Genomic DNA, 14026 nt, shown 5'->3' on the forward strand with positions numbered 1-14026 from the left:
TATGGGTGGAGAGGGATGAGGAACCACTGAAGACTTCCCCATATTGCTTACATTTCACAGGGTCTCTCTCCACTGTGAGTTCTTATATGTGTACTGAGAGCTGAGGAACAACTGAAGGCTTTCCCACAATGCTTACAATCATAAGGGATCTCTCCACTGTGAGTTCTTAAATGTTTGCTGAGGATTGAGAGTTGACTAAAGGCTTTCCCACATTCCTTACACTCATAAGGCCTCTCTCCAGTATGAGTTCTAATGTGTCTAGTGAGGGATGAGCACTCATTGAAGGTTTTCCCACAGTCTTTACATTCATAAGGCTTCTCTCCGGTGTGAGTCCGTGTATGTGTGGTGAGGACTGAGAGCTGCCTGAAGCTTTTCCCACATTCCTTACATTCATAAGGCCTCTCTCCACTGTGAATCTTCATATGTGTAGTAAGAAGTGAGGACACACTGAAGGTTTTCCCACATTCCTTACATTTATAAGGTCTCTCTTCACCGTGAGTTCGTAAATGCTTAGTGAGAGTTGAGGAAAAACTGAAGGCTTTCCCACATTGTTTGCATTTGTAAGGTCTCGTATCACTGTGAATCCTCATATGGTGAGTGAGGGATAAGTAGCCACTAAAGACTCTCTTGCATTCCCTACACTCACAAGGCCGCTTTCTGTCGTGAGACCTTCTATGTCTATTGAAGGTTGAGAGATGCGTATAGGCTTTCCCGCATTCCTTACATACATAAGGCCTCTCTCCAGTGTGAGTCCTGACATGTGCAGTTAGAGTTGAGGAGTTACCGAACCCTTTCCCACACTGCTTACATACGTAAGGCCTCTCTCCACTGTGCGTTCTTGTATGTTTAGTGAGCTGTGAGAGAAAACTAAAGACTTTCCCACAGTCTTTACATTCGTAAGTCCTCTCTCCAGTGTGAGTCCTGACATGAGCAGTAAGAGCTGAAGAGTTAATGTAGGCTTTCCCACACTGCTTACATGAGAAAGGCCTCTCTCCACTGTGCGTTCTTGTATGTTGAGTGAGGTGTGAGGCCTGTCTAAAGGTTTTCCCACAGTCTTTACATTTGTATGGCCTCTCTCCAGTGTGAATCTGTCTATGTATGGTGATGGCTGAGAGCTGCCTGAAGGCTTTCCCGCATTCCTTACATTCATAAGGCCTCTCTCCAGTGTGAGTTCTTGTATGTATAGAAAGGGTTGAGGACCGCTTAAAGGCTTTCCCGCATTCCATACATTTATAAGGTTTCTCTCCAGTGTGAGATCTTAAATGAATAGTGAGGTGTGAGGGCCGACTAAAGCCTTTCCCACATTCCTTACATTTATAAGGTGTCTCTCTACTTTGAGTTTTGAAATGCTGAGTAAGGGATAAGTAATTGGTAAAGGCTTTCTCACATTCCTTATATACGAAAGATGAATCTGTGTTTTGAAATAGCTCATGTAAATTGAGGAATGAAGGAGTGCTATAAGGTTTACAACGTTCTTTACATTCATCCATACGTTCTCTCACATGTGTCCAGAAGGATGAGAAAGTACCGAACCCTTTCTTGCATTGGTTACATTCACAGAGTTTCTCACCAGTGAGGGAAACCAGAGAATTCTTAAGTGCAGAGATACAAACAGAGCCCTTCCCACATGCCTTACGTTTCCGGGGTTTCTTTCCATTACGAGTTCTCACAGGAGTAGTGAGGTAAGAGGGACAACTGCTGACCTCTTCACATCCCTTGCACGGACAGCCTGTATAGTATCTGGTGTGATGTTTATGGGATGAGTGAGCCATGAAGGCTTTTCCCCACTCACAGTATTCAAAAGGACTTAATGCTGGAGGAGCTCTAGTTAGCATAGTCAGATTTGGAATCCAACTGAAGGTTGTCTCACACGGATTGCCTTCACTGCTTTCAAAGAGGTTCTCCACAGTCTGACTTCTGTTAAAAACAGACAGCATGCTGTTAGAAATACGCTTGTTCTCATTTTATCATTATTAATCAGAGTAAACGTGTAAGGTATCTTATGTTTCAGAGGTTAAAACACTGAATAGAAAAACGACCATTATTGTCAAATATATGGGTTCCGATAACTACATGCTAAGAAACTGTTTGAAATACTTGGTATCTAACTTTGAAATGTGTTTTGAAGATTCTCAGGACACACAATTTCACAGCTAGGTTTCTATACATCTTTGTCGTTAGGTACCATCCACTCACAGCAATCCCATGTGGGAAAACATGAGACACTGGCTGTTGTACACCGTTCCTCTGTCTAAGTTCACTGCAGCCACTGTGTCAAGTCACCGACCTTTTACTTTACAATGGCACAACAAAACCACATTCGGTGTCACTGGGTCAACTCACAGCAAACCAAAGCTACATATTTAAGGAGAAGACAGCCACACTGCTGATGTTGCAGCTCACAGCTCGATCCCTAGTCCACAGAATGACCAGTGTTCAGTATTGACAAACATTGGATATGTAAATGTGGATGTGTCTGTGTATCTATATCTATATCTATGTGCAGTCAAATGTGAGGCTGGCCCAGGACCGAGCAGTGTTTCCTTCTGTTGTACATCGGGTCGCTATGAGTCAGTACTGACTCAATGGCACCTAACAACAACAACAATGTGGAGTCCTGGTGCGGCACTGTAGGGTAAGCACTAGACTGCTGACTACAAAGTCAGTGGTTCAAAGTCACCAACCACCCCTTGGGCACCCTATAAAGGGCTGTTATGAGTTGGAACCTATTTGACAGCACTTAACAACAACAACGTCATGACACCTTAGGACTGTCACCTAAGGCACTGTTGGCACTTCGATAAATGACACTTACCTCAAATGTCCCATCTGGTTTTCAAGCTGATTTTTATCACCATGTGATTTGGAGATTTCTCCTAACATAGAAGACCAGGTGTAATTCTTCATAAACTGCACCACTGTATGTTCGCTGAATGACTTTTCTGCATCGGTAAGGTTTTGAGACACTGACCCAATAATTCAAGTTGAGTTCACCATATGAAACAAGAAAAGGAAGGAATTAGCAAGGGAGAAAGTCTGTTGTGAAGGGAGACACAGCCCCGTCTCTGTGCTGCAACAATTTGGAAATCGTTACAATGTAATTTACAAGGAACTATAGCCATGTAAATGGTAACAGGGATCTAACCAGGCGTAATCCTGAGAAGGAAGCAGAAAGACACTCAACACAAGTAGAGAGGGCTTCAAAAAAGTTCCTGGAAAAATGGAGCTAAACGTTCGTGCAATTTTTCCAGGAACATCTGAAGGCCTCACCAGCATCTCCTTGGAAACCCTATACAGGGTTGCTATGGGTCAGAACCGACTCGAGGGCACGTAACAACAACAACAACATACAACACACGTAACTTTCAAAGACGGAAAGGTTCTCCGTGAGCACAGCTGTGAGTTGTTGTGAGGGGCCTTCGAGCCGGTTCCAAGTCCAGTGTGACAGGACAGCTAAAGTTAGGAAACTAAGGTTAGCTATCTGTGGAGTTCAGTCCTCAAGCCAAAACAGAACCTTTCTAGCTGATTTATTCAAATGTTATTCCCTTCATGCAAGGCTAAACTGTTAAAAAAGGAACGCGTTTCCTGGTGCTTCCTGAAGTGACCCTGTGTAAGTCCTGTTTCCACTATCCTTGCTACTCTGTAAAAATCATCCATTGAGCTGACACGGTGCTCACGGAGAAACCCACGTCATGAGGCAGCCAGGCAGTGCAGCTAAATGATCATTTCCTGACATGGACTCAATGCCTGGCTGTGTTCAGGGTCTCTGCAGGTCCACAGGTGGGAGTTTGCTTACATCACAAATCTCGGAGTGCCTCCTGTTGACTTCTAATGCCAATGTTTGTCTTTAAACACTTAAAGAGACTCAGGGCTTTAAATCAGAAATGAAATGAAAGCTCACTTCACTACACTAAGCTTTCTGTTCATGGGTAAGCCACTGATCAAGGAAACAATCTTGTTTTATTTAACAATTTATTCCCATTCCTCAATCCAAATACTAGAGCCAAATTAATGAGCAAAATATTTTTGTTCACGAAAGGAATTTTTTGAAAAAAGATGTCCTTCTTACCTACTGCAGCCAGGTGGCTGAAGGTTTCCATCATGACATCTCTGTATAGTTTCCTTTGACCGGAATCCAGCAGAGCCCACTCTTCCTGGCTGAAGACCACCAACACGTCCTCAATGACCACTGAGTCCTAAAACATCACACACATGCTGATCAGCAAAGTACTGTGTGCTCCAACCTGTACAAGCACAAAGATGAAGCGGGCATTCCTGGGACACTGAGACGTCATACGGGTTAATCACCCAGTTCTGTGCTCTATCCAGACCTATCCAAGATGCAGCCATCAGTTGTGTGTCTTCATGAACTACAGTCATTTCCTCACTGGGCATCCTGTCTCACAGACGGCCAACACACTGCAACAAGCCAACACAGTTTGACTGTGAACAAATGCAGTCATAGTCCTCCCTCTTTAGAGTCTAGAGCGGTTAGAAAACATAGCAGATGTTACAAGAAAGCGCTCCTTCTGATGATCACTTCTTTGAGAACAACAATTACACCTCTTTACTTAAGACGATACAGAACACTCAACAAAACACGCAGCGCAGAATGTAGGCAGGATGTGGTATTGACAACGTGAAGCTCCGCCCAGCCAATGGGGGAGAAGTGATCTGCACAAAGACACTGGTAACCCAAGGCTCTGGACTCATCATCTTGACTTGAACGATTCTAGGAGACCAGGAAGAGACAGGTCCTTCTGAAAAGGAAGTAACAGTCTTTTGGAAAATTATGAATTTCAATTATGAATTATGTCAGTCATTGATTTTTCAAAAACCTCAATTGTTCTGTCAGCCTTTCATATAGACAGGTGTCTTAGGCTGGGCTTTCTAGAGAAGCAAAACCAGTGATATAAATATATATATATTGTTGTTGTTACGAAGTTTATTACCAAGGAAATGGCTTGCAATTTTAGAGTCTCAGGTCCCAAGCAAATGAGAGCTGGAGAGGCCCTTCAGGGGGACCATTCTATTGGGAGCAGGCCACACCCCCAAGGGAACTTCTCTTCCAATTGATTGGCTGCTCACAGCCACTCATCCCAGAGCTAACTATTACCTGTATTAGGTTTCATCAACATGGGAATAAAGAGATCCCAACTCCTAAGCCTCTGGAAATCCTGACCTAGTCAACTATTACAACAGGCAATATAATAAAAATTTAAAGGTGAGAAACAGGAAACGTGGGAATCCACATCTACCCACAATTGTTAAATTTTGAGAGGTGAACCAACTGTACACCAATGATTACTGACTGATTCCCTCAACAAGCCTACACCCATACACCCTCACACAAATCCAGCAAGGCTTTAAGACACAAAGAACACTATCTACGAAGAAGAAACTCGAATAGCGATCCCCTGACGTTTGCTGATTGATAAAAATCTACAATTCCCATTTGGTAATGAACACACAATGTGATACACAAAATAAGGCCAAGTTATCAAGCATTTATGTATTGTTGAACTGGCAATTGTTTTGTTTGTTATATAAAACTTTTACCAAACACACAATAATTTTATAAGGAAGTTGAAGTATAAACAGTTAAATTGCCAGGAAACATACACCAGTCCTTTAGAGTCTCCACTCAGAAATTCTCTCACAAATTCGCAGTCCTGGAAGGCACACAGCCATTCCAACTGGGACCCTGACCAATGTACTACAGAGCGATGTCGGGAAGAGCCCAGGTCAGCAGCTTCCTCACGGAGCAAAGACAGAAAAGGCTGCGACACTTTGCTTTGGTACGGAAACAGCGCGGCTTTTGAGTAAGATGACTCCGTTTGTTGGGGAACAGGAGACGTGAGTAAGTATGTCCTCTCTAACCATCCATCACTCCTCTGTCACGCTGTTGTACTGGGCTGTGACGCTGGAAGCTATGCCACCAGTAATTTCAATACCAGCAGGGACACCCGCGTGGACTGGTTTCAGCAGAGATTCCAGGCTAAGACAGACTAGGCAGAAGGTGAGGCACTGAGAACCTATGAACAGCAGGGGATATTGTCAGAGAGAGCGCCAGAAGATAAGCCCCGCAGGTTGGAAGGCACTCAAAATAGGACTGGGGAAAAGCAGCCCCCCCAAAGTAGACTTGAGCATAATGATGTGAATGGAGCAAAGCTTTCAGGACCTTCGTTTACTGATGCGGCAAAACTCAACACGAGGAGAAACGGCTGCAGACATCCATTAATAATCAGAACGTGGAACGTACAAAGTATGAATCTAAGAATACTGGAAGTTGTCAAAAATGCTAAGGAGGTGAAGGTGGTGGTGGTGGAGAACGTGGTGGCAGAGGTGGTGGTGTGCTGTGGAGTGGGTCTGACTCACAGTGACCCTTCATAGTGTTTCTGAGGCTCTAAATCTTTACGGGAGCAGAAAGCCTCATCTTTCTCCTGTGGAATGGCTGGTAGTTAACTTTGAGGTTAGCAGCCTGACTTGTAACCACTACACTAGCTACCAGAGCTCCTTCTTTGCTTATTGACAGTAAATTTAAACACACAACACACACTCGGGTAAGTCAACAAGTTCTGGTACTAGGGTTGTAGTTCATACACACACAGGTCTGTCCCAAACAAAAGGTGAGACTGATTGTATCAAAAAGGCCAAGCGAAGACTGTGAGGGAGGCATCAGCCCTGGGAGGGACTAGAAGGAGTTTCCTAGATCTGTGATATGGACGCTAACTTTATACATCACTCAACTGTACAGCTATGTCAAAACACCTCTCAAATTCAGATACAAAAAAAGAACGCACAATCTGAAAATGTTGTTGTTAAGAGCCATCGAGTCAGTTCGGACCCATAGCAAACCTGTATAGAGTTTCCTAGGAGCAACTGGTGGGCTTGAACCACCAATCTTGTAGTTCAAACTGATGGTGTAGTCCAATGCATTAACACATGGCACCACACAAGGACTCCAGTCTGAAAATGGGCATATACAAAACACAGACCTCAAAGTATGTAAACGAACACACAGAAAAGTTCAACATGTTCTTACTAACAGCAAGCAGACCACAATGAGACCCTCTATCCCATTCCGACTTAGCATTACCATAAAGGCCATAGCTGGTATAGGTCAGAAAACAACAAGGAAGCCAAAAGGCAAAGAAAAAGAATGCTGACTGGTGGATAGGGGGGAAGTTGCACCCCATTTTTTTTTTTTAATGTAGATAAAATAATTGTTTATTTAGAACCCCAACACACTGTATTGATGATTATAGGAATCAGAGATGATAGTTAAACATTCAGATTATAAAAGAAACGTTTGCTTTAAATACACTAGGACCAAGCAAGGAGCAACAGGAGCGCAGTGGTTACGAATCGGGCTGCGAACCTCAAAGTCAGCAGCTTGAAACCACCAGCCGCTCCGCAGGAGAAAGACGAGGCTTTCTGCTCCCGTAAAGATTTACAGCCTCGGAAACCCTCTATAGAGTGGCTATGCGTCAGAACCAACTCCACGGCACAGCACCAAACCAACCAATCAGAATCATTAAGTTGAAAAACTATTCAAAGACAGCATGTATTTATTAATTAAAAGGTACCTAAAATGAGTACAACTTTTAATTTAATGAAATAAGTCAGTTTCTCAATTGCTTGCCCAAACATGACATGTATATATATATATAAAATTATACTTTGATACGTGTAATGATATAGATGGTGTGGAACCACAGGATAAGCACTCGACCATAAGGTCAGTTTGAGTCTCAAGGTCAGCAGTTCAAATCCACCAGCCACTTCTCAGAAAGTCTATACAGGATTGCTATGAGTGTAGGAACAGACTTGATGGTACTAAACAACACAGGTGTCTTTCATAAAGAGAGCTGGAATATACTAGAAATACAGTATACCACTTGTCTGTCAGTTTGTCATACTGTGGGGGCTTATGTGTTGCTGTGATTCTGGGAGCTATGCTACGGATAGTTTAAATACCACCAGGGTCACCTGCGGTGGACAGGTTTCATCTGAGCTTCCAGACGAAGACAGGCTTACAACAAGGAGAGATGGACTACTTCCGAATATTTAGTTATAAATAGCAGTGGAATACTGTCAGCTATAGTGCCAGAAGATGAGCCCCTCAGGTTGGAAGACACTCAAAATACGACTGGGGAAGAGCTGCCTCCCCAAAGTAAAATTGACCGTAATGACGCAAATGGAGTAAAGCCCTCGGGACCTTAATTTGCTGATGGGGCAAAACTCAAAATGGAGATAAACAGCTGTAAACATCCATTAGTAATTGAAACATGAAATTTATGAAGTATGAATCTAGTAAAAAATGAAATGGAACATATAAATATCGATTAGTGAGCTGAAATGGACTGGTATTGGCCATTTTCAATCTGACAACCACATTTTTACTATGCAGGAAATGACAAATTGAAGAGGAATGGTGTCACATTCATCATCAAAGAGAACATATCAATATCTGTCTTAAAGTACAATGCTGTCTGTGACAGAATAATATCTATATGTCTACAAGGAAGACCAGTTAATAACAGTAGTATTCAAATTTATGTACCAATCACTAAAGCCAGTGATGATGAAATTGAAATATTCTACCAACTTCTTGAGTCTGAAATTGATCAAACATGTAATCAAGATGCATTGATCATTACGGGCAATTGGAATGCAAGGGTAGGAATAAAGATGGAGAATCAGTAGTTGGAAAACATGTCCTTGGTGACAGAAATGATGCTGGAGATCACATGATAGAACTTTGCAAAACCAGCGGTTTCTTCATTGCAAATACCTTTTGTAAAACATAAAAAATGACTATACACATGGACCTCACTCAATGGAATACACAGAAATCAAATTGACTACATCTGTGGAAAAAGATGGTGGAAAAGCTCCATATCATCAACCAAAACAAGACCAGGAGCAGATTGTGGAACAGACCATCAATTACTGATAATGCAAATTCAAACTGAAGCTGAAGGAAATGAAAACAAGTCCACGAGAGCCAAAATATGACCTTGAATATATCCCACCTGAATTTAGAGATCATCTCAAGAACAGATTTGTTACATTAAACACTAAAAACCAAGGACCAGAAGAGTTGTGAGATGACCTCAAGAAAGCAAAAAGTCATTAAGAAGACAAGAAAGAAGGAAAAGGTCAAAATGGATGTCAGAAGAGACACTGAAACTTGCTCTCCAGTGTAGAGATGCTAAAGCAAATGGAAGAAGTGAGGAGGAGGTACAAGAGCTGAACAGAAAATTTCAAAGGTCATCTTGAGAAGACAAAGTCAAATATTATAACAAAATGTGCAAAGACCTGGAGTTCGAAAACCAAACAGGAGAACTTGCTCAGCATTTCTCAAGCTGAGGGAATTGAAGAACAAAGTCAAGCCTCCACTTAATGTGCTGAGTTTGTTTCTTTCTTCTCTGGTAGCATAATGGTTACGAATCGGGCTGCGAACCTTAAGGTCAGCGGTTCAAAACTACCAGCCGCTCCGCGGGAGAAAGATGAGGCTTTCTACTCCCGTGAAGATTTACACCCTCGGAAACCCTGTACAGGGTCGCTATGGGTCGGAACCGACTCGATGGCACTTAACAACAACAACAACAATGCTTATTGCTGGGGCTCTGGTTGGGCAATGGGGGTTAATGCACTGGACGGGAAAGTCAATTTGAACTGCAAAGTCGGTGGTTCAAACTCACCAGCTGCTCCTCGGAAACCCTACCCAGAGTTGCTATGAGTCGGACTGACTCAACAGAACTTAACAACAACAACGTGCTTATTGCTATAAATTGTCCTCTCAGTACTGCTTTTGTTGTTTTCCAAAGATTTTAATATGTTGTGTTCTGTTCTCATTTAGTTCTAAGAATGCTTTAATTTAATCGTTCTGTTACCCAGTGGCTTTTAAGCAGGGTGTTACTCAGTTATCACGTATTTTATATCTTCCCATTGTTGATTTCTAATTTTTTAGCACTGTGATCTGAGAAGTATTTTGATGTTTTAAAATTTGTTGAGACTTGCTTTGCGGCCTAACACATGGTCAGTCTATGCTGGAGACTGTTCCATGTGAACTGGAGAAGAATGTGTACTGTGCTGTTATTGGATTGAAAGCTCTGTAGGAATCTATGACGTCATGGTGACTGATTGTGTTTAGTTCCTCTGTGTCTTTGTTGGGTTTCTTTCTGGTTGTTCTGTCCTTTTTCAAAAGTGGTGTATTAAAATCTCCTACTATTATCGTACGGTTATCTATTTCTTTCTTCAATTCTACTAGGGTTTTGGGGGCCTCTCTCATTGGGAGCATAGATATTTATGATGGTTATTCAACTGATCCTTTAATCATGACATAATGTCCTTCTTTATCTCTTACACTGGTTTTTGCCTTAAAGTTTATTTTATCAGAGATTAATATTGCCATTCCTGCCTGTTTTTGATTGTGGCTCTCAGGTTGGAAGGCACTTGAAGATGAACAGTTGCCATTAATGGTGTGGAAGGAGCAAATGTGTACAGGGCCTTAATGTGATTATGAGGCATGACTCAAAATGAGAAGAAATAGCTGCAAACATCCATTAGTGATCAGAACGTGCAATGTATAAACTATGAATCTAGAAAAATCAAGTCGTGGAAATGAAATGGACTACATAAAGATCGGTACCCTAGGCTTCAGTGAGCTGAAGTGGACAGGTATTAGCCATCTGACCCATAGATCCATCAGGGTTTCCTGTGCCTAGAAGGACAATTCTAAAGGGATGGCGTCACATTTAAAATCTCAAGATCTGTCTTCAAGTACAATGTACAATGCGGCCCATGATAGTGTACTATCTCTGCGCCTGCAAGGAAGACCAATTAAGACCACTATTATTCACATCTACTCACCAAGCACTAAAGCCAGTGAGGATGAGAGTGAAGAAGTCTAACAGTCTCCTCAGTCTGAAACTGATCAAATATGCAATCAAGATGAACTGATAATTACTGGTGACTGGAAAGTGAAAGATGGAAACCATAAGAAAGGATTGATAGAAAACTGGCTGGAAAATGTAGCCTTGATGTTAATGAAGCTGGAGCTCACAGGATATAATTTTGCAAAACCAAGGACATCTTGCAAATATCTTCTTTCAACATAAATGGCAACTCTGCACATGGCCCACACCACATGGAATACACAGGAATCAAACCGACTATCTGTGAGAAGAGACTGTGGGGTACAATCTAATCAGCTAAAACAGAGCCAGGGGCCAACTGTATGACAGACCACCAACTGCTCATAAGCAAGTTACAGTTGAAGATGAAGAAAAATGGTCAAAGTCTGTGAAATGGGGGGGCTATAATGGCACAAAGTGGCAGGCTTACAAATTTTCTAGAGAGAGTTTAGTTTCAGAGTGTGAGTGGCAAGGTAGAATCCCCACTGGATGGTTTTCATCTTGTCTAGATGGGTTTGATGAAAGGAGATGGAGACAAGATGTTCATAATTCAAGAGTCAGTAATTGTTATCATGACTTATTGTGATGATCACAACTGTAAAGGTAAAAGTTTTGTAAAACAAGAGGGGAAGCAGTTAATCTTACAGTCCAGGAACAGAGGACCCTGGGACCACCAAGGGAGGAGAGCAGGAGTGGAATGCAGAACTGTATCCAGAGAAGCAACAACGCCAGAGATGGAGGCAGAGATGGGGACATGGAGAGAGAGAGCAGCTTAGGACTCTAGACTCATGGAACGGGAGGGACTGAGTGCTGGCGGCAAGGAGGCAGGCTTGCAGAATGGGTACTTTGGTTGTTTAAATGATTATATGTTGCTGAGTGTTTTGGTGTACATTCCCCACCCCCATGCTCCCCCAAAAAGTCTGTGAAAACCAAAATGCTACCTTGAGTTTACCCCATCTGAAAATGCAGAAATCACCGAACAATATAATTAAATCATCCAACACTATAATTAATACCACCACATTGCAGTAAAATTTTGCTGAAGATAGTTCAAAAATGATTATAGCAGTCCGTGATAGGGAGCTGCTCAAAATACAAGCCCGATTCAGAAGCGGATGTGGCCTGGGGGCTATCACTGCTGCTGACAGATGGATCTTGGCTGAAGGCAGAGAATAACAGACGTTCACTTGTGCTTTACTGACTACCCAGCGGCCTTAGACTGTGTGGATCATAATAAACTACGGAGACCACCACAAAAATGACTATTCTAGAACACTTACTTGTGTTCATAAGGAATCTGTACATAGACCAAGAGTCAGTTGTTCGAACAGAACATGGAAATACTGAATGATTTAACATCATGTGTGCCATGGTTGTATCCTTTCTCCATACATACTGAATTTGCATGTTGAGCAAATCATCCAAGAATCTAGAGTATCTGAAGAAAAGTTAGGCACAAGGATTAGAGGAAGACTCATTTATGACTGGGCACATGCTGATGACACACCTAACTTTCTGAAAGGGAAGAGGACGTAGAAGACTTACGAAGACTGAAAACTGTAGTGGTCATTAGGGATGGCACCTCAATGTAAAGAAAACAAAAATCCTCACTACTGGACCTGTAAATAACAGCATGATAAAAAAGGAGCCCCTGGTTAGGTAGTTGGCTAACCACAAGTTTAGCAGTTCAAATCCACCAGCTGCTTCACAGGAGAAAGATGAGGCTTTTAGAGCCTGGAACCCCTCCCTATACAGGGCTGCTAGGAGTTGGAACCAACTTGTTGGCATACAACTACCACCAAAGGGAGAAAAGTTTAAAGGTGTTATTAAAGATTTCATTTGCTTAGATCCTCAAACAATGCTCATGGAAGCAGCTGTCAAAAAATCAAAGGGGACTGACTGGGCAAGATGGTGGTCTAGGACACTTGTTGAGTCACAAAAGTGTACATCAGAGGTCTTCCTAAGACAGTGTCCAGGAATCGGTCAGTCCACCACCGTATTTCAGGCGAGAGAATGCTCCTAAAAGACTGAAGAAGCTATTAGGGGCTTGAGCTGAGCTTCTCTAGAAAAGAGAACACTTTATTTGGATTCTAATTCATGACTATGTCGAATAGTAACAGAAAAAGAAAAAAGAAAAAAAAAGAGGAGGTAAATACCAGCTCTAGGCATCGGTGGGACAACAAAAACTTATGTGGATTCATGCTTTCAACACACCTGAAGGCTTCAAGATAAAAGAATTTCCTATTGGGGGGAATAAATAGGCTCTGAAGACTCCCACAGAGGATCCAGCTTCATACCTCTGGTGATGACAGGAGAGCACCACCACCGCCACCTCCATCTATGAACTCGTGCCCCTCTTTGCTAACCCCTAAAACTCAGTATGAGAGGTGGAGCTGAAGGTTCAGAGCTGCAAATAAAAACTCCAGCACCTGGGCCTGTGAAGGAAACGGTCACAGACATAGGACAGAGGCGGCGCCGAGGGCTGGCCACACCTTCCATCCAGAACTATGCCAGCTTCCTGTTCAGCTCAGCAGGCTGTAACCCATAAGAGAGCATCATGGCTCAAGGTGGATGTCAAAGTCCCATGGACGGGGACCCCATGCACCCAAATCTTGAAAAGCCACACATGTATAGAGGAAGGGTCTGTGACAGAGAAGCCAGACCTCATGAGGGCTCAGTCTCAGGCTCCTCAGCCAACTTCTTCTTCAAGGAAACCATATCCCACAGCACACAGCGGGTCTCACAAGGATTCATGAGCAACCTCACCCGCTCATGATAAGAAGAGCCCGGTTCTCTGTAAAACTCACCATCTCCTCGCTCCAGCTTCCGAAAATCTGAGGGGATGTCATCTCTAAGCCAAGCAGCTACTTCAGGGAGAGGGACAGGAGTGAACGCAGAGCCCTGGGCAGTTTGGCAGCAGAAGAACACGGTTTGGTCCACACACCAGGCCTGTGACGTAAGGAGGTGCAGGCTGGTCACCCCAGATCCCCAGCACACTAGTTCAGGACTGGCTGATTCTCCCTGCAGCACACTGGAGACCTGGACCGGAAGAAGGGCGGGCGGAGACAGTGGGCAGTGAGCAGAGAGGGCCAGGGGGTGGG

At 43.0% G+C, this 14026-nt stretch overlaps 1 pseudogene; it reads right to left on the reverse strand.

Annotated features, from left to right (window-relative positions):
* Window positions 1–4295, reverse strand: part of LOC102840615 — a 4686-nt pseudogene extending 391 nt beyond the window's left edge.
* Window positions 4296–14026: the final 9731 nt, after the last annotated feature.

Source organism: Chrysochloris asiatica, unplaced genomic scaffold (assembly GCF_000296735.1).
Source record: "Chrysochloris asiatica unplaced genomic scaffold, ChrAsi1.0 scaffold00125, whole genome shotgun sequence".
In the NCBI taxonomy this organism is placed as follows: Eukaryota; Metazoa; Chordata; class Mammalia; order Afrosoricida; family Chrysochloridae; genus Chrysochloris; species Chrysochloris asiatica.